The sequence below is a fragment of the Rhamphochromis sp. 'chilingali' genome (genome assembly GCF_963969265.1).
Source record: "Rhamphochromis sp. 'chilingali' genome assembly, chromosome: 9".
Classification (NCBI taxonomy): Eukaryota; Metazoa; Chordata; class Actinopteri; order Cichliformes; family Cichlidae; genus Rhamphochromis; species Rhamphochromis sp. 'chilingali'.
The window spans coordinates 7,095,059-7,117,604 of record NC_137936.1 but is presented as its reverse complement, the minus strand read 5'-3'; the positions used below and the strand labels follow the sequence as shown (position 1 = coordinate 7,117,604).

Genomic DNA, 22,546 nt, shown 5'->3' with positions numbered 1-22,546 from the left:
TGATAGTGAACTTTATGTTATTCATAAGGTTAGTTAGTAGAGTTGCCAACCGTCCTGTAAAAAAGGGCATCGTCCCGCGTTCAGAGAAAATATTACGTGTTTTGTATTGAGCTGAAAAGAAACACAGTTTGTCCTGTACTTCAGCTAGAATGAAAAAAGACACAAAGCTGGAGTTATTCTGTGTCTTTACGCTGTCAGCTGTCACTTCTCCTCTCATTCTCTCCCCTCCCTCTCCTGTTGCTACTTCAATCATGAAACTGATCAATGATCAGCTGATCGGCTTTTCTCTCTCGTTTGTTTATCGCCCACTTTGCACCAGAAAGAGGAAACCAGTGGAGGTCACGTTAAACAACAGCAGCACGTTTAAGCTTGATCAGCTGTTGTTAGAATTTATTTAATATTAATTTCTAGTATCAGCTGATGTTTGCTGGAGCCACAGCTGTAAAGCTGCTGGTCATGATGTCAGTTTGGTTATCTGGTGAGAGGGAAACATGAAGATGAAACCAGGAGATGTCCTTACTGAATCATCAGAGCTGAACAGGTGATGGAGAAACAGGTTTACCTTTTAGGTGACATGAATGAGTTGAAGGGAAGTTATGAACTGTTTCTGAGAGACAAATAACACCAGGATCCTTTTTTACGTAGCTGACAGCTGGTAACTGTGCAGGGGCGGGTCTAGCAAAGTTTTGCCAGGGGGCCAGGTAGGGCATTAACAGGGAAAGGGGGGCACAAAGAAATACTTTTGTTTCTTATTCTCATTTAAAATATCTAGTTTTTATTAAATAATTATCTGAATCTTACAATCAAAGTTTTTATCTGACGTAAAATGTATAGAAATCATACATATACCAACAAGACAGTGTACATCACTGTCACCACAGTGTTTGTTTTCATTCAAAGGCTTTATGGCTTTAATACCTGTTGGGCTGGTCTCTAGTTAAAATGCCCGGGCCGATTTTTTGGCCCAGTCCAGCCCTGATGCCATCACATCAAATCCAGGTTACAGACCATACTACTCCCTGTCAACATATTCAATATATGATCAGATCTTTCCCCAACAGATACACAGGTAATTTAGCCTACAAGGAGGAATCTAAGAGGGATTTCTTATTTACTGGCTCATTGAAGTGGAAAAAATGTTGACTGTGTGTTTATTCCTCCTTTCAATTTGGGCATATTCTGCATGTTTTCAAATATCTCCACAATAGTCAAAGCATCTATTAGTGGGACTTATCCAACACAGTCACAGCCTGACCTTAAGATATGCATTTACTCAGCACTGACTCACTGCTTTTAGTATTGCAATACTTTGAGGGAAGTGCAAATGAAAACCACGCAGGGTTCAACTGAACCCATTGTTTGGCTCTGTAAGCTTAAAATCAGTGCAGCCTTTGTCTGATTGTAGCTTGTTTGATATCACACTTTCAGCAATGTGTTATAGGATTTAATGTATTACTGAGTAAATATACAGAATCATCATGCCAAAGCCTGAGTGTGAGGATGTAAACTTGGGCAAAAGTCACAGCAAATCACAAACACTAAATATTATAGAAAGATATTGACAATCATTCTGGTCTGTCATTAATTTGTAGTTGGTATAAGCTTTGACATATTTTCTTTGGGTTACGAGAAATTGTCTACTCTCAAAAGTAAAAACAGTACTTTATTCCAAGGTAAATCTGAGCTCACATCAATTGAAATACCTCACTGTGCAGATATACACATTAACATACATGAACATGAAAACAGTATGATAGGTAGCAGTTAAAGCTGGATGTTAAGTTTGTTTGAATTTCAAGGTGGACAATATTTTTCCCTATTTTCACATTCAGAGAGGATATGATGATTAATTTGGTCAGTGCAATTTTTGTTCCAGAAAGAAATAATGACCAAGAGCACGACTGTTGGGTCTAAACTCAGACCCCGCTGTATCCAGGACTTATTCCCATGAAAGAAAAACAAGGCAACGGTGTTCGATCGATTTCTTACGCAAGGGAGGCCCTTCCATCTGTGACCAGCACGTCGAAATGACCACACTGGTGGCCCTCCTCTCGCTGCCTTTTATTGACAAACTTCAAACAATAGTTTACAAAACACCTCCCCCTGCAACCCCGTTTGGTTACGTGTGTGTGTGTGTGTGTGTGTGTGTGTGTGTGTGTGTGTGTGTGTGTGTGTGTGTGTGTGTGTGTGTGTGTGTGAGACCTCCTGCTGACCAAAGGGTCGTAAACCCAGGAAGCTTACATCAAAAGAAACAGATCTTTCAGATAGGATGTATCTACAATAAAACCTCCCCCAGCACAGAGTGGCTGGAGAGGTGGTCAGGATCAAAGAGATGGCTTTGATCCTACTGCTTAAACTAAGACTATACAAATTTAAGAAACACAATGGCAACATTCAACAATTAGACTTAACATTTCCCTCCTTTTTGTCATTGTATACTTAAATTTCAACTTATGCACCCTTTGTTTGGACAGTGTCAGTATAGATTTCATTCATACACAGTAAACTACATCCTATACATAAGCAAATCAGTATCAACAGTTCAAAAACAGAAATTAATATTTTCAAAAGAAGATGCCACCAAGGACCAGACGGTAACCAAGCTATCCAGCCTTGTGGCGGATCTACTCCTGTCGTGCAATTCATTATGTATTTCTTCAAGTAAACAACTGAATGTCAAAGGTCAAACAAGAAGAATCATCATTCTCAAAAATCATGTCACTACAATCCAACTGTATACAGACATAGGTATTTAAACGCATCAGTTGACTTTATTGTTTGTCCATGTGGCTCTCAGCTAACTTCAAAGCTGCAGCCTAGTCAACACCCTTCTTTATGACTCCTATCAACCCCCCAAATCTTCTCACTGTAGGCATCCTGTGGGGGTTAGAGTCAACTGGTGAATTATCTGCATTTACGACTCTTCTCCTATCCTGTTGTCACCACAGAAAAAGCTTTGTTAAGGAAATTGGATCAAGGTGTTTTGATCTTCTTGGCTCAAAACCTCAAGCGTTCATGATGTAAATGTAGACAAAAGGCTTCTCTGTTTACATCCTTCTTGCAGAAGACAAAAGAATAGGTGATGTTGCCATGTTCCATGGTTAATCTCCAACTTGGGCTAATCCATTGTCCTTCATACACATAGGCAATTGGCCTGTTTCCAGTTCGTTTAACTGTATAATGTCCTGCAGCAAGTCATATTCTTTGAGTCAGACGAGCAGGTCTGTCTTACCAGAGCAGTTCACCTTCCCAGCTACTGGTGAATCAACCTTCCATTCAGGTTCAGAGCAGTTGAAAAGTTGGCAGTGTTCCTGGATGTGTTGCTAAAGCAACCAAACAAACTGTCTCGCTCTCAGTGATGCTATAGGGCCACAGTCCAGAAGAATGTGTAGCCAGTGGCATCACAAGCATAACCATTGGTCTCGTTGTTTATGTGAGCGGTTGTGTTCTTAAACTGCCACCAGTAGTTGTTGAAAACCCATGCGGCACTTGGTGTGGTTTGCTCTGTTCCAGTGCGTTCCCTGTCATCCCACTCAGGGTCCACAGGCACAAGAAGATGCACAGCACATTCCCAGCCATTCTGATGAGTACCTGTGGCTCAGTTGGTTTCTTCACCGGATTGAGACGAGGGGCCCTGGAGGCTTTCCCCCCCCTTTGTTCCCGGTCTTCCTGCCACTTACTCCGAGCTGGCCTGGATGTGTGTCACCTTCTTGCAGTGCGCTTGATATATCCAAGTGTTCCTTTCCAGCAATCTTCACTGCTGTGGTCGTCGTCAGCAGCATCCGATATGGACCTTCCCACCATGGACTGGACCAGCACTTCCTCTCCATGGCCTTATCATCATCCAATCTCCAGACTTCAGGCTCTGCTCCTGCGAAGAAACAGAATCATCTGGCAGATCATTTGTTCTCATAACTACTTTACTTTTAAACATTTCAAGCATCTAATATGCTAATATGCTCTCTCTTCTGCTTTTCTATCATCACTACAGAAGACTAGAACTCTAAATGCTCTAACATATGCAATCTCAAAGAGTCAGACCATTCTCTGCTGGAGTAATCCTCATGTACTTATTCTATACAGTCTAACCATGTCCTGCCTGTCTTCCTAAATCTTAACTTTACTGCCTACAAAAGTTTTTTTTTTCTTTTAAAGTATTTAATAATCCTAGAGTGAGTATAACGACTGCTCATCTCCCTCCTGTTTGAGACATGGTATAGCCAATGGCTCAAAATAGCAGCAGTCTTATACAAATTATTAGGCAGTACTGGTTTATCACACAGATAAAAACATCATCCTGCAAGCTTGCTCCCTCTGTAAGTCACAACTGTTTTCCTGCTGTAGGTGAGTGGGCCTGCATGTCTGCTGATGTTGTACTGATAAAAGGTTAACACCATGTTTAACTACAGCTGCTTCTCTTGTGATCTTATCTGCAAAAACTTTCCCTAATGCAACTGGATCTTTCCCTCACATGTGTGCTGCACATTTACAAACGGCAATTCCACTGGTTAATAACGCTGCCTCCAGCAGATTTTGCAAGAGTTTGGTGTGTTCTGCAGGTTTCCCTGTAGAGGTTGTCACACCTCGTCTCACTCACTGCACTACAAAGAAATGTACAGTAGCAAATGCATACTGCCTACCAGTGTATATTGTCTCTCTACAGCTTTACACGTTTCCGTTAAGGCTAGCATCTCTGCTGCTCAAGCAAATATGAAACATGCTAGTTGTCCTGCATAGATAACTCTCTCTCACTGTCGGCTACAGTAAAACCCGTTCTAGTCTGTCCCTCTGCTGTTGTAAAACTCAAATCATCAACAAACCAAACCTTTCCCTCAACGAGTGGCACATCTATTAAGTCATTCCTCAGCTTACACTTCTTCTCCTCGCGCTCTCTACACTCATGAGAAGTGCCCTCCTCCGTTGGCAAAAAGGGTTGGACAGATTCAGAATTGTGCACCACTTTATGGTAATATGTGTGGTTGTGAGAGTAACAGTAACATGAAAGACAAGTGTCTTGTAGGTGACAGAAATGTAAGTTTAGTCTGCAGTAGTAAACATCTACCTCGTGTGGAACTAACAATGTCAAAAGGTGAAATAAACTATTTCCTGAAACATTGTACAGCTTAAGCTGCTGCACATACTGATCTCACGCATGGAGGTAAAGCACGAGCAACTAGAGCTAATCTTTTAGGATAGTAAGCTACTGGCTTCACTTGTGGAAAAAGTGCTGTTAGTTATTTTACAGTCACCTTGCATTTGTGCTGTTCACAGAACCACAAGTCCATCGCTGGACCTCCTCTGCACTGTCACTTTTTGGAGCTTGGCACGCTCCCTCAGGTTCCATTTTGTGGGCGATCCTCTCAGCCACTCCTTCTCGTCATGGCACCTCACGACATCTACAAATTGAAAAAATTACACTCCTCTCGCCACACGGCTTTCGCCATGTGTCAACTCCCCAATGAGACATGTACAAGAGTGTCGCACTGTCTCCCTAAAACAATCTCCAGGGTTTGTCCCTTGGAGCAGCTTCACTCCAAGCTGTAACCCTGTGTAAAACATTAATCAGCACTTAAATGTTCAGCTTGTTTAACTCCCAGCTCCTGTATCACAGAAGACAAAGTCTTAAATTTAAAACAACTTCACATTTGCAACCAACTATAGATCATAAGAGTAATAAAGTATTCAGCATCACAGAGACAAGTATCATTGCAGGTTTATTCTAAACTCATTAAACTCCTATTTTTCCCCATAATTTGTTCCAAATTATTTAACATCTCAACGTTATTCCACATTGTAATCAGTGAACTTCACTTATAGGCCATCAAAGCCTCATCTGAACATGGATGCACCACTTGCATAGGTTTAATACTTGTAAATAAACAGCTAATCACACAAATCACTGCAACAATAATACAAAACATTGTTTAATGTTACTTCTGGACCCCACCTCTTGACGCATGGACACTCTCATGCGTCAACTCACCAAACCTGGATCCCTGCCTTAAAAACTGGCTCCACCAGGAGCCTGCATACTCAAGATCTGGAAATAAAATCAAACTTCACACGTATAAACAAGTATATCACAAGGGTAACAAGCATTCAGCATCAGCAAGACAAGTGTCATGTGCAGGTTTTCTCAAATCATTAAATCACTATTATTACCATAATTCGCCTCAAACATGGAGCATCCCATGTGCTCAGTTAACATTAATGTAATCGGTGACTTCTCTTAAGCAAAGCCACTCCACTCATATATTACTATGGGTCCAAAAGTGGCCAGCAAATGAGCCCATAATAAACTATTCCATAAACACCGTAATCTCTTATTTGTTTTACTCATGTCACTTGTCCGCTTCTGCCGAATCCTCCACAGCATTCGCAGAGAAACAAACATTAGCAATACACATTGACTGTGGTCAGACGGAGGTCAGACACAGGTCAACAGGTTCCAGAGGTGCCATAAAAACACCATAAAGTTAGCCAACCCTAGCCGTGGAAAGAATGTCATTCACATATAAACCCAGAAATCCTGTAGTGGGAAAGAACATCAACCAGTTGTCCTGGTATAAATCGCATCATCAATTCACATGAAGAACTGGCATGCTGTAAAAAAAGAAAATGCAAATATTAGCGCTTGTGCAGGCATATGCATACTTTGTCACAGTTATCTCTGTGAGCAACACAAGCCTATGAATAACACACACATGGTAAATTCACAGACAGAGAATTTAAACTAAAAAGGTTAAATTTTCAGAGTTCACATAGTCATGTGACCCACAGGAGGAATCCTGTGGTCTCCTTCTGCTCCTGCAACAGAGACACACACAGAGATACATCCACACCTTTGTCAGGTGGGGGTTGACTTCACACAATGGTGTTAAGTCAGTCAGTCTTGTCAGCTTTTGTCAGTCAGTCAGTTCCCCATTTATTTTAAAATTCTCACTCATTCACTCAGTGATTCCTTCTTTTGCTAATTGTGGAAATTATCGTCGCATTCGTTTCCACGCTCAGCAAAACAACGTCATTTCAAAAAGAAAAATAATTTAGACTGGATTTCCTCGTTGAATCCTTTTGGACAGGAACTTGTTTCCTGATTGTCCCAAATAAGAGCCCATTTTAATTTTGGAGAAGCTCACTTTGCAACAGTTTTCTCGACGACGCTTCGATTCTAATCGTGCAGATCTGCTCAACAGAGATCATCAAACAAAACTTTCAGTGCACCATGAAAGTAACAAAATAAAAGAAAGAAAATAAAGGAAATCAAAGAAAAGAAAGGCCTTGTTTAAGTCATGACACGTGTTCTTCATGCCAGGGGGATAAATCGTAACAACCCAATTGGCAGGTTCAACTTTAATAATAAAAGACAAATCAATAGCCAGTTTAATCTCAAACATTCATCCAATCCAATCCAATAAGTTTCTTCTCGTGTAACTAAATGTGTGCCATGGTAAAACTTCTTCACACCCCAGAAACTCACAATCAGCTCACTCATTTAAGACCTCTCATCAGCATTCTGTTTTCTCCTCTATGATGCAACCATCTGTCCTCCTATAATATTCAGTCCACTAGTCTATGTATCACTTTCATCTCACTAGTGACTTGGACAAGATGACAAACAGAATCTCATGCTTAAGATGCTGTCTGGTCTCATGAGTATCATTGTATGTGTATATGCATGTAGGGTTAGTATGGTTAATGCATTTTCAGTATGTTTTTGTGTTCATCTCTCATCACACTTCCATTATTCTCATCACTGCTTAAAACAACACACATCTCTCTCTGTTTTTTTTCTTTAACTATACTTTTCTCCAAAACAGAAAATAGCATTACAGCTGTTTCAGACTGAGAAACACCAAACACTCTTCGTGCTATCATTCATCCACACAACTATTTTATTTCTTTTTGTCCACTGGGCAGGTGACCTACAGAATCACGTCTGCCCCAGCTGGATACCTTTCACACACACCATGACGTCAGACACTCTCACACTCGCTGAATTGATCAGGAGAAAAACTTTCTTCATCTTCACACTCTGTTACAGAAACACCATATGTTGTTTTTTGTTTTTTTTTGTGTTGTGTCAGGGATGGATATGTAGTTGTAACGTTTGTGTTCACTAACTTTCCTTTCTGTCTCCTCTCTTGCCTAGTCTGTAATGGACTCAATGCTGCTCCTAATATGCCTCTCCATATTCAGCCTTTAATCTCTCCTCCACTTCTGCCTCTGCTCTCTCACGCTCTTCTCTGACTCTACTTTCTGCTAACATTCTGTGCTTCTCTCCTCTTCTGAGCCTGCTCCAGCCACAACTTAGCAACTGCTAACTGCAATTCCTTCCTCTGCTTCGCTTTACCTGTTTTACCTGCTACACTTACAGCTATTCTTTCTACCAGCATTTTACACTTAACTTCCACTAATGTCCCTTCAAATCCACATTTCTTACGCCAACAACCTATATACTGTGTGCTGCCTGGTAAAACTTTCTCCATAAATTTTACATCTCCTTCTAAGGCAGACTTACACATTTTATTCTCCATTACAAGACAACAATCAGCCACACTCACGCAGACCACGTCTGGCCCGCACACACACACAACATAGGCCTATCGCTTGCGTCTGCACGCACAGCTAGCGCTCTCTGTTGAAAACTCTCAAACGCCCCATATGGCGGAGAATTCAACCTTCGGACACTCTCCAACGCCCCAAATGGCGGAGATTCCGGACTCCGAACCTAGGTTCTCTCCACGCCCCAAATGGCGGAGAACTCTCTACGCCCCAAATGGCGGAGAAGCCTGCGTCTCTCTCACGCGGCTAGCGCGCTCCCGGACTCACGTTTAACGCACAGCCCGTAGCCGCTCTCTATTGTTTTGGGTCCACGTGCGCTCTCGTGATCAGCGCTCCCCCGGACTCAAACGTTTCACGCAGAATCACGGTGACGCGTTTCTATCTAGGATCCCACATTCATTCACACGGTTATAGAGACGCTCTCTGATTGCTTACCGTTGTGTTGCGTTTCGTTCACAGGAGAGTCCTAGAATCCCGTCAGTCGCCGTCCACGAGGGGAGTTCAGACGCTATTCCACCGGCCTGGTCGCGAATTTAACACTCCAGGGCTTTGTCAGGCGTCCTAACGGCCTGGTTGTCGACAGTCTGCGGCGTGTCCTCTCTCCCCTCAGTGTGCGGCGAAATTCTTGGAATCCGGCTCGAAGGACCAATTAATGTTGGGTCTAAACTCAGACCCCGCTGTATCCAGGACTTATTCCCATGAAAGAAAAACAAGGCAACGGTGTTCGATCGATTTCTTGCGCAGGGGAGGCCCTTCCATCTGTGACCAGCACGTCGAAATGACCACACTGGTGGCCCTCCTCTCGCTGCCTTTTATTGACAAACTTCAAACAATAGTTTACAAAACACCTCCCCCTGCAACCCCGTTTGGTTACGTGTGTGTGTGTGTGTGTGTGTGTGTGTGTGTGTGTGTGTGTGTGTGTGTGTGACCTCCTGCTGACCAAAGGGTCGTAAACCCAGGAAGCTTACATCAAAAGAAACAGATCTTTCAGATAGGATGTATCTACAATAAAACCTCCCCCAGCACAGAGTGGCTGGAGAGGTGGTCAGGATCAAAGAGATGGCTTTGATCCTACTGCTTAAACTAAGACTATACAAATTTAAGAAACACAATGGCAACATTCAACAATTAGACTTAACAACGACAAAAGACCAAATGGTCAACCCAGAGTCAGCAAATGTGAAAAAATACTCTGCAATCACTAAGCAACCACCGATGATTCCGGTCACGAGGAGGTCGCCATCCTACTTTTACAACAGTGTGACTGAACCATTAGGGAAAGGGAAATGTATTTAGGTGACAGCAGTGGAGATCAGGGGTACAGGAACTACACGTAGGGCATCAGCAATCATATCAATCATCAGTCAAAGCCACTGAGGTCCCATTCTTATGTGTGATGTAAACATTAACTGAATGTCCTGAGCAGGATATGTGTGATTATAGGAAGTATAATTGTGATAAATGATTAGTAGAATTGATAATTACATCAGTAAGTAAAATGGTGAGCATAAGAAATAATATTGCTTTACATCTCAATCAGTAAATACTGAAAAAGTAAAGAACTTGATCCAATTTATAAAAAGTATCCCAATGTTTCTTGCTTTGGGCAGCTGAAACACACTGACCTTTGTACAGGAATATACTACCTGCCTTACCTATCCATAACCACCGTGGAATGTCTTGTTTTTGTGTGTGTGTGTGTGTGTGTGTGGGGGGGGGGGGGGGGGGGGTCCATTTCAGGTAGGCCTGGCTAAGGCATGACTGGAAAAAGTCATAAACCCGAGATTTTTTTTCTGCATAATGCTCAGACTGAAAAGATCTTTGGACAAGTTTAAGTTAGCGGTGCGCTACGGATCTAGTAGCATGTGACTGGAGCCTTAAGGCCCAATACCTGTGACAGCTGTCTGCTTCAGTGAACTGGAGTTAGCTAAAGAAGAAAACCTGAATTGGTTATAATTGAGCATTCCAATGAATTAATGTTTAAATTTACAAAAGAGTTATTGTCTGCATGAGTCTCTATAGAATGTATAACTCTATTTGTGATTGATTCACAGAAGTAGACATGCCTGGTGAACAACAAAATTGTTTTAAAATTGTTTACAGGCAACAGAGATCACAGAGATCCGAATGACCTTATCAGTCCCCGCTTTGTAATATAGTCTTTTTCTGTAGCTTGCATGTGATGATGTGTGATCATCACACAGATAGCATACGTCCAAAAGAAAGTCACCAGAAAAAAACTGACTTTGACCAAATCCGTTGTTAGCCTGTAAATATAATTATAGACTATGTTTGGGTTTATATCATATTGTAATGAATGAAACTATAGTAACTTCAGTTATCATCAGATGTTTATATTGTCTTTTTGGTTTTTGCAGAAGACCATGTACATCATGCTTAACTCTGGACTAGGCTGTGTGGCTGTTTTAACCTGATACCATGAGCACAGGTTCCTTAAACATCACACAAAGGTGAGGAAAGCACTGTGAACCAAAGTTACTTCCTTCTTTGCACAACCAGCCTCTGCTAAACTGATGACACCTGTGCATCCCCTAAGCTGGCGGGTGGGCACGTGCACAGATTAAAGTAGGATTTGATAGAGAGGGGAAACCCTAAGGTCACGTGTAGCGGTGCAGCATGGGAAAAAAGAATTACTCATAATCAGTGTTGGGCAAGTTACTTTGAAAAAGTAATTAATTATACATACTAGTTACTTCTTCAAAAAAATAACTGAGTTAGTAACTGAGTTACAAGATTCTAAAAGTAATTAGTTACTTGAAAAGTAACTATTGTGTGAAGTGTTTAACCCTCTGGGGTCCAGGGTATAATTGGCCATTTTTCACTACTTTTGATGTTTCCTCTACATTTAACCTTTAAAATCGATTTACTTTGCCTTGTTTGGTATCATCCTTTTCAGCACAACCTCACGTGCCTGAATTTGCAGTTATGTTTTCATTTTGACATACTGTATTAACACAATTCATCTAAAATCAGACAAAAAACATAAAATCCAAGTAGAAAAAGTTATTTCTGTAACAACCACAAACATGTTTATTGAATCATATTTCATATTTCATAACTTTCATAACTTTAAATGCAGTTAAATGCAATTGTCAATTTTAAAATCCAATGCACAAGTTTTGCAAACAACAAAGTTATTTACAGCCATTTACCTTTTTTAGAAATAACCATTTCAAACTATTTACAGAACAATCAGCTGTTCTGCATTCAGTAAGATGCCACACAAATTATTTGTGCCACTCCAAAAAAATAATTTCTGTCCACTATAAAGGAAACTACGGAAGCGTAGAGCTGCCACCCAGGCAAAAGAAAAATACAAGTGTATCACGTTATAAGGTGAAAGGTTTATTGTTCTAACAAGATACTTTTCCTGTTTGTACAATATACTATCATGTTTGTACAATATACTTTTCACGTTTGAACAACATAATATCACGTTATTACAATATACATAATTATCACGTTCGTACAATATAATATTTATATTGTACGAACGTGATCCTATATTGTACGAACGTGATCCTATATTGTACGAACGTGATCCTATATTGTACGAACGTGATCCTATATTGTACGAACGTGATAATTATGTATATTGTAATAACGTGATATTATGTTGTTCAAACGTGAAAAGTATATTGTACAAACATGATAGTATATTGTACAAACAGGAAAAGTATCTTGTTAGAACAATAAACCTTTCACGTTATAACGTGATACACTTGTATTTTTCTTTTGCCTGGGTGGCAGCTCTACGCTTCCGTAGGAAACATCACAGCCTGATACCTGCAGGTCTGACAGCAGCAGGTGTATCACTCCTGTTTCTACCTGGAGACAGCAGTAGCCTCATTGTTCTGACACACAACACAAAACTATCCACAACACTACACACTAACAACACAAGACAACACATTAACTACACACTCCAAACACGCTAAACGTCACAAATCTCTCACATCTCAAAACTCGCTCTCTCTCTTTTTCTGCTGTCTTTCTTTCTCTGTCTCTCTCGCTGTCACGCCTAAAACTTCCACCTCTTCCTAAACAACCAAATGTCATGTTGGCTTATCATTTTTGATTGGTCGACATGGTGCATTTTTCCACCAACATGAAAGGGCTGTTTTTTGTTTGGTCATAAGCAGAGAGTGCTTGCTAGCGCTGTCATTAGACAGTAAACGTGACGAAAAACTGGTATATATCACATTGTTGCTTTGTCATCTTAAAGTGGTCATGTGATTGGCTTACCACGACTACTTTATTCTTCCTCAGCCAAACAGCAGCACTCATACGATTGTTTTGCCCCCTAGCTCCAGGTGTTGTGCCAAAAAGTGATTGCCATAAAGGGGGCGCGCAGCTGCTAAAAGTTGTAGCGCCCAGATTACTTACAGCAACTGATATAAGGTGCGGTAAGCTGAACACAGCTTCAACTGTCTGTTTGTTGAAAAATAGTAACGCGACCGCACCGCACTTTCTTGCTAGTGACGGTAACGGCCATTACTTGTAACGCCGTTATTCCCATCACTGCTCATAATAACTTGTTTTCTGAGCTCCAGAGAGTTAGCACTGTTGCCTCACAGCAAGAAGGTTCTGAGTTCAATTCCACCATCAGGCCGGGGTCTTTCTCTGTTTGTGCACTAATGTAAAATCATGTCTGCTGCCCTTGATGTAACGTTACAAGAAACAACAACCTCTTCTGCACTAATCCAACATAGTGCAGTAATGCAAACTTTAGCCTGCTCTAAACTGCAACCTTTGAATGACAAAAAGTTAGTATATTTCAATTTGTTTAGCAAGAAAGTTTCACAATAAAACATAAACACACAAGGATCAAATGTCTGATTTAAATTTTGAATTTAAAACTTTAAAATGAATCAGAATATTATGTAAGCTTTAGATTTCCAGTTTATGAATGTCGCTCGTTGAGAAGCCCTTACCTTTGAAAGTAATCTCACATTGTACACCTTTGTCTTGTCTTTCTGGCATCTCTGAGAGATGGGAACATTTTCTCTACATACAGCGCACCTACTTTAACTGGTAAACCAAACTGTGACAAACGGCTCAGAAACAGTTCTGTTATTTGTTGAGCCGTTTAAAAAGCAGATTTTGAAATGACCTGCCACTAAAAGCCTGACTTCACTCATGCTTTCCCCTCTTCTGTAGCGCTATGTAGATCCTTAAGTAAAGCGACCTTGACTTTTACATCTGGAAATGTTACATGTGAACGCATCGCAGGAATGAGAAGAACAAGGATGTGTTAAGGCTGTAAGAATGCCATGGGGTGTACTTGTTTTCTTATTCTAAAAAATCAGTCAGACAACTACAGCTCATTCAGAACTCTGCTGCTCGAGTCCTCACTAAGACCAAAAAAGTGGACCACATCAGTCCAGCTCTGAGGTCCTTACACTGGCTGCCTGTCCGTCAGAGGATAGACTTTAAAGTTCTGATGCTGGCCTATAAAGCTCTGAATGGTTTAGGACCAAAATACATCAATGACCTCCTGACCCAGTATGAACCATCCAGATCCCTCAGGTCATCTGGATCCGGTCTTTTATCAGTTCCCAGAGTCAGAACCAGACACGGAGAAGCTGCATTCAGCTTTTATGCTCTTTATATCTGGAACAAACTCCCAGAAAGCCTCAGATCAGCTGAAACACTCAGTTTATTTAAATCCAGGTTGAAGACTCACCTGTTCTCAGCTGCATTTGAATAAAGCACCAAATCCACACTTTAAGCTTAAATTTCAAAACTTACATTTAACTACTGATTTTATCTACTGTTCTGATTTTATCTGTTTTGATTTTATATACTGTTTTGTTTGTTTGTTTGTTTGTTTGTTTGTTAATTAGTTAGTTAGTTTATTTGCTTTTTTAATCAATTTTAAATCATGCTTTTTATTTGTTCTTGTTTCTAATGTCTCTGTAAAGCACTTTGAATCACCTTGTTGTTGAATTGTGCTATACAAATAAACTTGCCTTGCCTTGCCTTGCCTTGCCTTATTACTAAGCAGTTAACCTTGTGTTGTAACTCTAAGCAATGCTATGCTTCAGCACATGAAAAAATTAAATCATGCAACAGTAATTTGTATTAACCAGCCTATCAGATTTAATTACTCATCAACCAAATGTGCTGGAGCACTATTCCAGATCATTCCAGCCCTCTCTAACCCTTGGCTATGAGGTATGGATTTTATTAACAAAACTAAGTTAAGTTACTCTTTGTTTCTCATTTTTGAAACTTATTTTTGCCATATTTAACCCTTTTTCCAAGCTGAACCTTCTGCACTATAAAATTTTATAGAATAACTGATAGGTTTGTAGCTTGTACCTATCCGCTGGAACGTTGAAGACAATATAATTACACTGCAAAGCAAGACACAAGCAGGCTGGTTTACTCATGCATGAGGGAAATCTGGCTGGAGCCAAGTGTCGTCCCACCACCTAGCCTCCATCAGACTCTCAGCCAGGCTCCCCATAGCACTCCTTTTATTGTGGTTACATGAATATGCATAGGGTCATTAACATATGACATATTACATAGGTATACATGTGAACAAAGAATACTGTGTGTGTGTGTGTGTGTGTGTGTGTGTGTGTGTGTGTGTGTGTGAGAGGTCCAGATGTGACCCTGTGAAGACTCCCCAAAGCTGGTGCCAGGAGTCTAGCGGTCCATCTGAACAAAAGGCTCTTATACTTAAACAGATATACGTGTGTTTGCTATACCATATATCAGCAAGAGAAGATACGGCCTTTCCTAGGAGGTGTGTAATCTATGCCGGAACACTCTGTAGAGGGAGTGAACGCACTCCCCCTTCATGCTACACAGAGCTGTTACTTTAGGATGAAACATCCTTTCAATCCACCAATGATTATATACACTTCTAAGCATATATGAGTAAATATTTCTAAGCATAAATGACAATCAACAATACAAATCTAACATTTCCCCCCTTTTTGACCTTTATGCTTGAAAAGTTCCCAGTTATGAATACCTCATGTCTGACAGTTTCAATGCAAACATTGTTATATTCAGCATATGTCAAATCACCCTAAATTACTGAAAAAATACACAGTTTAACAAATGTATTAGCAGTTATCTCATTCCTCATTGATCTCATCTCATGGCAAACTGCATCCTACAAGCAAACAAAGAAATTGTTAATTTAATAGTGAAAATAAGAAAGTAACATTTTCAAAAACATCTCAGCTTGGTGATGCTTCCTGCGGGTGTGCAAATCACATGTCTCTCTGCAGGGTGGTTTGAGCTCTGCAGGGCGTCATGAATGTCTCTTCCAGATGTTTCCATCGTTGTCCATAGGACCAGAGTCCAAATGTATGTAGAATAAACATTCAAACATACCAGTTGGTTTTGTTGTTTGTCAACATGGGTCTCAGCTATTTCCAGAGCTGCAGACCTCTCAGCACTCTAGTTTTATGGCCTCCCATTACCTCACTTCAGGCCTTCGTCCTGTGAGGGGGATATTTATGACTCCTTCATTGTCCACGCTCTGCAGAGAAACACCTCTGTGAAAACGGTGCAGGGTTCAGTTGTCTTACTGCTGTTATGATCCCAGCAGCCTTCAGAGTGTCATCGTATGTACAGTATAGTGGCACCGCATTAGGTGATGTTCATAGGAAACTGCTGTCATCACCACCATAGCTTCTGGTTCCTGTGCTTTCACAGAATCATGATGTCATCCTCGACCTCCTTCTGCGCTGTCGATGGAGCTTGGCACGCTCCTCATCCCTCGAGTTTTCATGTTCCAACGCTGCTGAAGGTTTAAGGCAGAGCACGTCGTACACCTTAGCTGTCTTCCTCAGCGTCAATATTGAATCTTTCATTTTATTTAAAATCTCCTGGAAGCTCAGTAGCACAGCTCTCTGTGTCATGTCTGCTGTGCTGAAGATGATCTCTGATCCTCCTGAAGCCTCTCTCCTGGCCTCAGCTCCCATCTTGTGGACGATCCTCTCAGGCACTCCTTTTCGTCATGCATAGTCCTGATTTTGGGCCTGCTGGATCTGTCTCAAAACACTCAGCTTCTCCGCCTTCCTCCTGGTTCAGCTGATTCAGCTGTCACGCCTCGCACTTGGTTGCCTTAGAGTTGATCAGAGGCTGGAGGTTGAAGTGCGAGCTTACCCTACAGGGGCTCAATCAGCACTCCCCCCTCACCACTGAAACAACCAAGTGTGAGATTTCTCTATTGTGCTGTCTTGGGGGTGCTGGGGTTTCCTGGGACCTCGACCTCTTTGCAGTGGCTCCAAGGTCTGATCTCATGATGGGCCCCAACCAGCTTGACCTTTGACCTCAACCACTGCCTGGGCTATGCCTGGAATGTTTCTTGCTTCTCACTGCTGCACCTGTATTTCAGAAAAACTTCTATTTGGAGAGCATGTCAACAATCATCAAACCACATTCTTTAGTTCAGTGAACTTCACTTATAGGCCATCAAAGCCTCATCTGAACATGGATGCACCACTTGCATAGGTTTAATACTTGTAAATAAACGGCTAATCACACAAATCACTGCAACAATAATAGTAAACATTGTTTAATGTTAATTCTGGACCCCACCTCTTGACGCATGGACACTCTCATGCGTCAACTCACCAAACCTGGATCCCTGTCTTAAAAACTGGCTCCACCAGGAGCCTGCATACACAAGATCTGGAAATAAAATCAAACTTCACACGTATAAACAAGTATATCACAAGGGTAACAAGCATTCAGCATCAGCAAGACAAGTGTCATGTGCAGGTTTTCTCAAATCATTAAATCACTATTGTTACCATAATTCGCCTCAAACATGGAGCATCCCATGTGCTCAGTTAACATTAATGTAATCGGTGACTTCTCTTAAGCAAAGTCACTCCACTCATATATTATTATTATGGGCTCAAAGTGGCCAGCAAAGAGCCCATAATAAACTATTCCATAAATACCGTAATCTCTTATATATTTTTCTCATGTCACTTGTCCGTTTCAGCTGAATCTTCCACAGCATTCTCAAAGAAACAAACATTAGCAATACACATTGACTGTGGTCAGATGGAGGTCAGACACAGGTCAACAGGTTCCAGAGGTGCCATAAAAACACCATAAAATCAACCATCAAAGTAACGTCACATTTTCCCAAAACACAGTGTAACAGCATCACCACTCATAACCTGTAAACACAGTTTTCCTCACACATAAACCCAAAAATCCTGTAGTAGGAAAAACATCAACCAGGTGTCCTGGTATAAATCATGTGAGCAAACCACATGAAGAACTGTAATGCTCGCTGAATCCTTTTTTTTTAGGCTGGGACATAATTGTCCCAAATAAGTGGCTTTCTCGATCGGTCGTATAGCACTTTCAATTCCCGACGTGCAGATCTGCTTAAAGAAAAGAAATAAACAAACAAAATCAGTGCCTGTTCAAAAGATAAAAAATGAAAAATAACAAATTATCAAACCAAACTTTCAGTGCACTGTGAAAGTATCAAAATAAAAAGGCCTTGTTAAGTCATGACACAAGCTCCTCATCAACTTCACAACAGGAGAAGAATCATCAGCTAGATTCACTCCAAACCAACCATCAGCTGCACAACACACAACAGTCTAATGTCTTATTAACTTATGAGTTTAATCACCAGGTCTGTGCTCTTCACTCATTTAGGCCACAGATCTATTTTATTCAATTTTCCTTTTTCCCTTCATCATAAAACATGTGACATGCTGTCATGCACTTCACAAAAGACGTTTGTTCTGACGTATTCAGAGTTGTATATCTAGATACAGAATTCACTCGCACATCAAAGCAGGGAACTCAGTGTTTTAGAGTTTCCACTCAAACACATCTCATCCACTCGTGCTAGAATTCAGTCACCTTTCATTAATCTAAAACCGATCAACTAATTTGCATATCAGCCATTAACCCACTAAGTTGACAGGACAACAGGAAAGCATGTTCAAAATAGTATCACAAAAGACAATTTCCCTCATACAGTAAATTACTTGCTGCATCAATCAAGCAGGAAGCTTCTCCCAATTTACCATTTTAACACTAAATTTATTGCCTGATCACTGATTCATCAAACCAGGATTTTTTTTTTTTTTTCCCACAAAGGTTAAATTGTTGTCCTGCAACTTGGAGAGTCAATTTTTTTTAGGATAAATTCAGTATTTGATAACAAGTGTCTGCTAAATTGACACTATTTTAACACTGATGAAAGATAACAAACTAATTTTCATTGCAGGTTTGTGTAATTAGACAGGTCTAATGCATGTCTGTGGAGCTGCATCTCCAGCAGAGCATGTTCTTAAAGCTGCCTTTCCTACACACTTCTCTGCTATTATTTGATCATTTCTTAACTAATGTGCTATGAGTCTTCATGAGTCATTTTGTGTTTGGAATTGTTAGTAAAGTTAATTCATGTTCTGCTTGTTTGTGTGATTTTGTATGTTTCTATTTGTTTCAGACTCCTTCACAATTTTCCAACTTAAGCAGTCAGTTTTCTTTTCCCCAGATTTGCTAACCCAAATTTTGATTTCCCACATTTAATAACAGCATTCCTCTGTGTTTCCACTTACTCTCACTCTGTTGTCATCTCACTCTGTTGTCCTCTCCCACTTGCAACAGTCCCCAGCCGGCAGTTCTCCTTCAGCTTTGTCCTGTGTTCCACTGTCTCTTCTTGCCATTTTACTCCACAGGTGGCAAATGTCAAACTCCAACAGTCTCCTCAGTTCTCCTCAAAAGTTTTCTTCACATGCATAGTGAAGTTGCAGCTTGTTGTAAACACAGTGCCATTCATCCGATCAGTCAGGATGATGGGTTTGCTCTTCTCTGATGCTGTTTGTCCACATTGCTGCTGCTTGCTGAGACTTTTTGCTCAGGACTTGATGCTGTCTCTTTATCTGCCATGTTATTGCTTTGGAGCTGCATTCTTCAGGGAGGAGTGAGCTTGCTTGTGAGTTTGTGAGGTTGAGAAACACATTGCGCTGTATATAAGTCAGCCAGAACTTGGCCTGCATGTTTCCAATGATGTTTAACTATAAATTTCTTCCGTCCGACCGCTGCATGTGGAAAATTGATACAGGTCTGCTTTTCACCTGAAAGTGACAAAGTAAGACATGTTCATTATCATCACTGCTTAATCAACACACATCTCTCTCTCTCTCTCTCTGTGTGTGTGTTTGTGTGAACAATCCTTTCTTAAAGCAGAAAATGACATTGTAGTTGTTTTTTGGCTGATCAACACAAAATCTTTTTCCTATGATTATTTTCCTTCGTCTACAATGTAATTTGTCTCTTTTTCACTCTTTTTTTTTTTCCTTTACAATAGCTTGTGATCCGCAAAATCACTGCTCTCACTCACAATCAAAGGCAATTACTTTTGCACAGTGCACAAAAACACTGTGATGTCAGACACATTCACACTCACTTTTTCATCTGCATAAATAAATCATATGGCTGGAGATATGTGCCATGGTGATCCATAGGCATGATCACCAGTTTATTTAATTATTTTTAATCCAACAAAACAAATAAACAAAAACATGATGCTGATGCTACACACACACTAGTCAAGGTGCAGAAAAACTGCTCATGGAAACGCTGCACACTCTCTGTTTCCCCTCTCTTTGAGTAGTTCTCAGACAGCTCTTGATCTGATAATGTGTAGCTTGCTCATCAGCTCAAAAAACAAAAACAAAACTGCAACGCGACATCACACAGTAGTTGCGGCATATTAATTGTTTTCACAGATGTGCTCTATATCTCAACAATGGCTCATAATAAGACGACAGTCTTCCACACAGGTCAAGTGCCTCTATGCACTTCATGAGTTTAAATATTTACCTATATCACTTCACCTCACATGTCATTGTACTGAATTTGAGCAACCACAAGCTTAATGTAGGTTACTTTTAACAACTATCCACCTCAATGGTTTGGCACACAGGCTGTTGTCGAACAGGGCAAGCTAAAGAGTTAACATTTTGTGTCAGCAAGGGGTGGGGGGAAAGCCACCCACCAGAGCACAGCTGCTGATGTGGGCTGGCCTTTTCCACACACTCCTGGCTGCTTAGGAAACCATGATAACAACAACAGTCGGTGTCGCAGACCACGTGTTCTACTCCGCACACACTCACACAACAACAACAACAACAAATATCCTCACTCACAACCAACAAAAATTAGGCCTATTGTCTCAACGCAGTCTCACACAGTGACCACGTGCTCTGCCGCACACAGTGGCAAAGACTTACATAGCAGTGATCACGCGCTTTATCGCACACAGTGATAAAGACTTTCAACGCAACCTCACACAGTGGATGCGTGCTTTGCTGCACACAGCGGCAAAGACTTACAACGCAACCTCACACAGTGACCGCGTGCTTTGCTGCACACAGCGGCAAAGACTTAAACTTACTCGGTGTTGCTTAGCGTGTAATGTAGCCTCGAATCCCGCCGATCGTCATTCATCGAGGAGAAAGGACAGACAGCGAATCCACAGGAACTTCCTGGCTGACGTCAGTCTTTCAGCGTGCCTCTCCCCCCCCTCGGTGAATGCGATCCCAGGGCTCCGGCATCGAAGGACCAATTAATGATAGGTTTGTAGCTTGTACCTATCCGCTGGAACGTTGAAGACAATATAATTACACTGCAAAGCAAGACACAAGCAGGCTGGTTTACTCATGCATGAGGGAAATCTGGCTGGAGCCAAGTGTCGTCCCACCACCTAGCCTCCATCAGACTCTCAGCCAGGCTCCCCATAGCACTCCTTTTATTGTGGTTACATGAATATGCATAGGGTCATTAACATATGACATCTTACATAGGTATACATGTGAACAAAGAATACTGTGTGTGTGTGTGTGTGTGTGTGTGTGTGTGTGTGTGTGTGTGTGTGTGTGTGTGTGTGTGTGTGTGTGTGTGTGTGAGGTCCAGATGTGACCCTGTGAAGACTCCCCAAAGCTGGTGCCAGGAGTCTAGCGGTCCATCTGAACAAAAGGCTCTTATACTTCAACAGATATACGTGTGTTTGCTATACCATATATCAGCAAGAGAAGATACGGCCTTTCCTAGGAGGTGTGTAATCTATGCCGGAACACTCTGTAGAGGGAGTGAACGCACTCCCCCTTCATGCTACACAGAGCTGTTACTTTAGGATGAAACATCCTTTCAATCCACCAATGATTATATACACTTCTAAGCATATATGAGTAAATATTTCTAAGCATAAATGACAATCAACAATACAAATCTAACAATAACCTGTTTGGCTAACATCTGGTATCACCAGCAAATATTTTGACATGTAGGTGTCTTTATAATTCTCACATTTTTTTTACTTGTTTTTTTTTTTTAATGGAGCTTTGCTTCAAATCACAAGCATACTTTGTTTCTTCACTGTGATGCTTTTAATATCAGCAGTATATCATACACACTCACCGCACATTTGTTCGGTACACCCTGTTAATACAAGGTTGGACTTGAATTTAGAGCTTCTTTAGCTCTTCATGTCATAGATTCAGTAAGGTGTTGGAAACATTCCTTGCAGATTTTGTTGTCTGCACATGTGAATCTCTCATTTCACCACATCTCAAAGATGCTCTATTGAGCATCTGAGCTTTGTGACATGGCACCTCATCAGTAGATGGGCACATTATCATAATAAAGGGATGGACATAATCAGAAACTTTTCCCTACAGTATTTCATCACCAGCAGCAGCCAGACCCGTGGCTGCAACATAGGCTGGATCCATCCTCTCATGTTGTTTATGGCATGGTCTGGCCCTGTAATCTGAATGACTATCAGCCTTTAGTTGTCCAGTTTTAGCACGCCTGTGTGTCTTTCCTGTTCTTTGCCAGCAGCAGTGGCAGCCAGTGTGGTCTTCTGCTGTAGCCCATCTGCTTCACAGTTGAGTGTGCTGTGCATTAAGAGATACTCTTATGCTTAACGTGCTTGTAACAGGTTTATGGG

General features: G+C 41.1%; 2 long non-coding RNA genes across 4 annotated transcripts; one reads left to right on the top strand and one right to left on the bottom strand.

Annotated features, from left to right (window-relative positions):
* Positions 1–2,124: 2,124 nt before the first annotated feature.
* Positions 2,125–10,191, bottom strand: LOC308402546. Its single transcript, XR_013972776.1, has 2 exons — positions 8,998–10,191; positions 2,125–5,396 (listed from the first exon to the last, which is right to left on the bottom strand). It is a non-coding gene; the product is annotated as an uncharacterized lncRNA (long non-coding RNA).
* Positions 10,192–14,896: 4,705 nt separating this feature from the next.
* Positions 14,897–21,830, top strand: LOC308402545. Of its 3 annotated transcripts, none has more exons than XR_013972773.1 (3): positions 14,897–15,150; positions 15,341–21,445; positions 21,652–21,830. It is a non-coding gene; the product is annotated as an uncharacterized lncRNA (long non-coding RNA). The 3 variants fall into 3 exon arrangements; XR_013972774.1 differs by having other exon boundaries at positions 15,142–15,160; XR_013972775.1 differs by having other exon boundaries at positions 15,146–15,164.
* Positions 21,831–22,546: the final 716 nt, after the last annotated feature.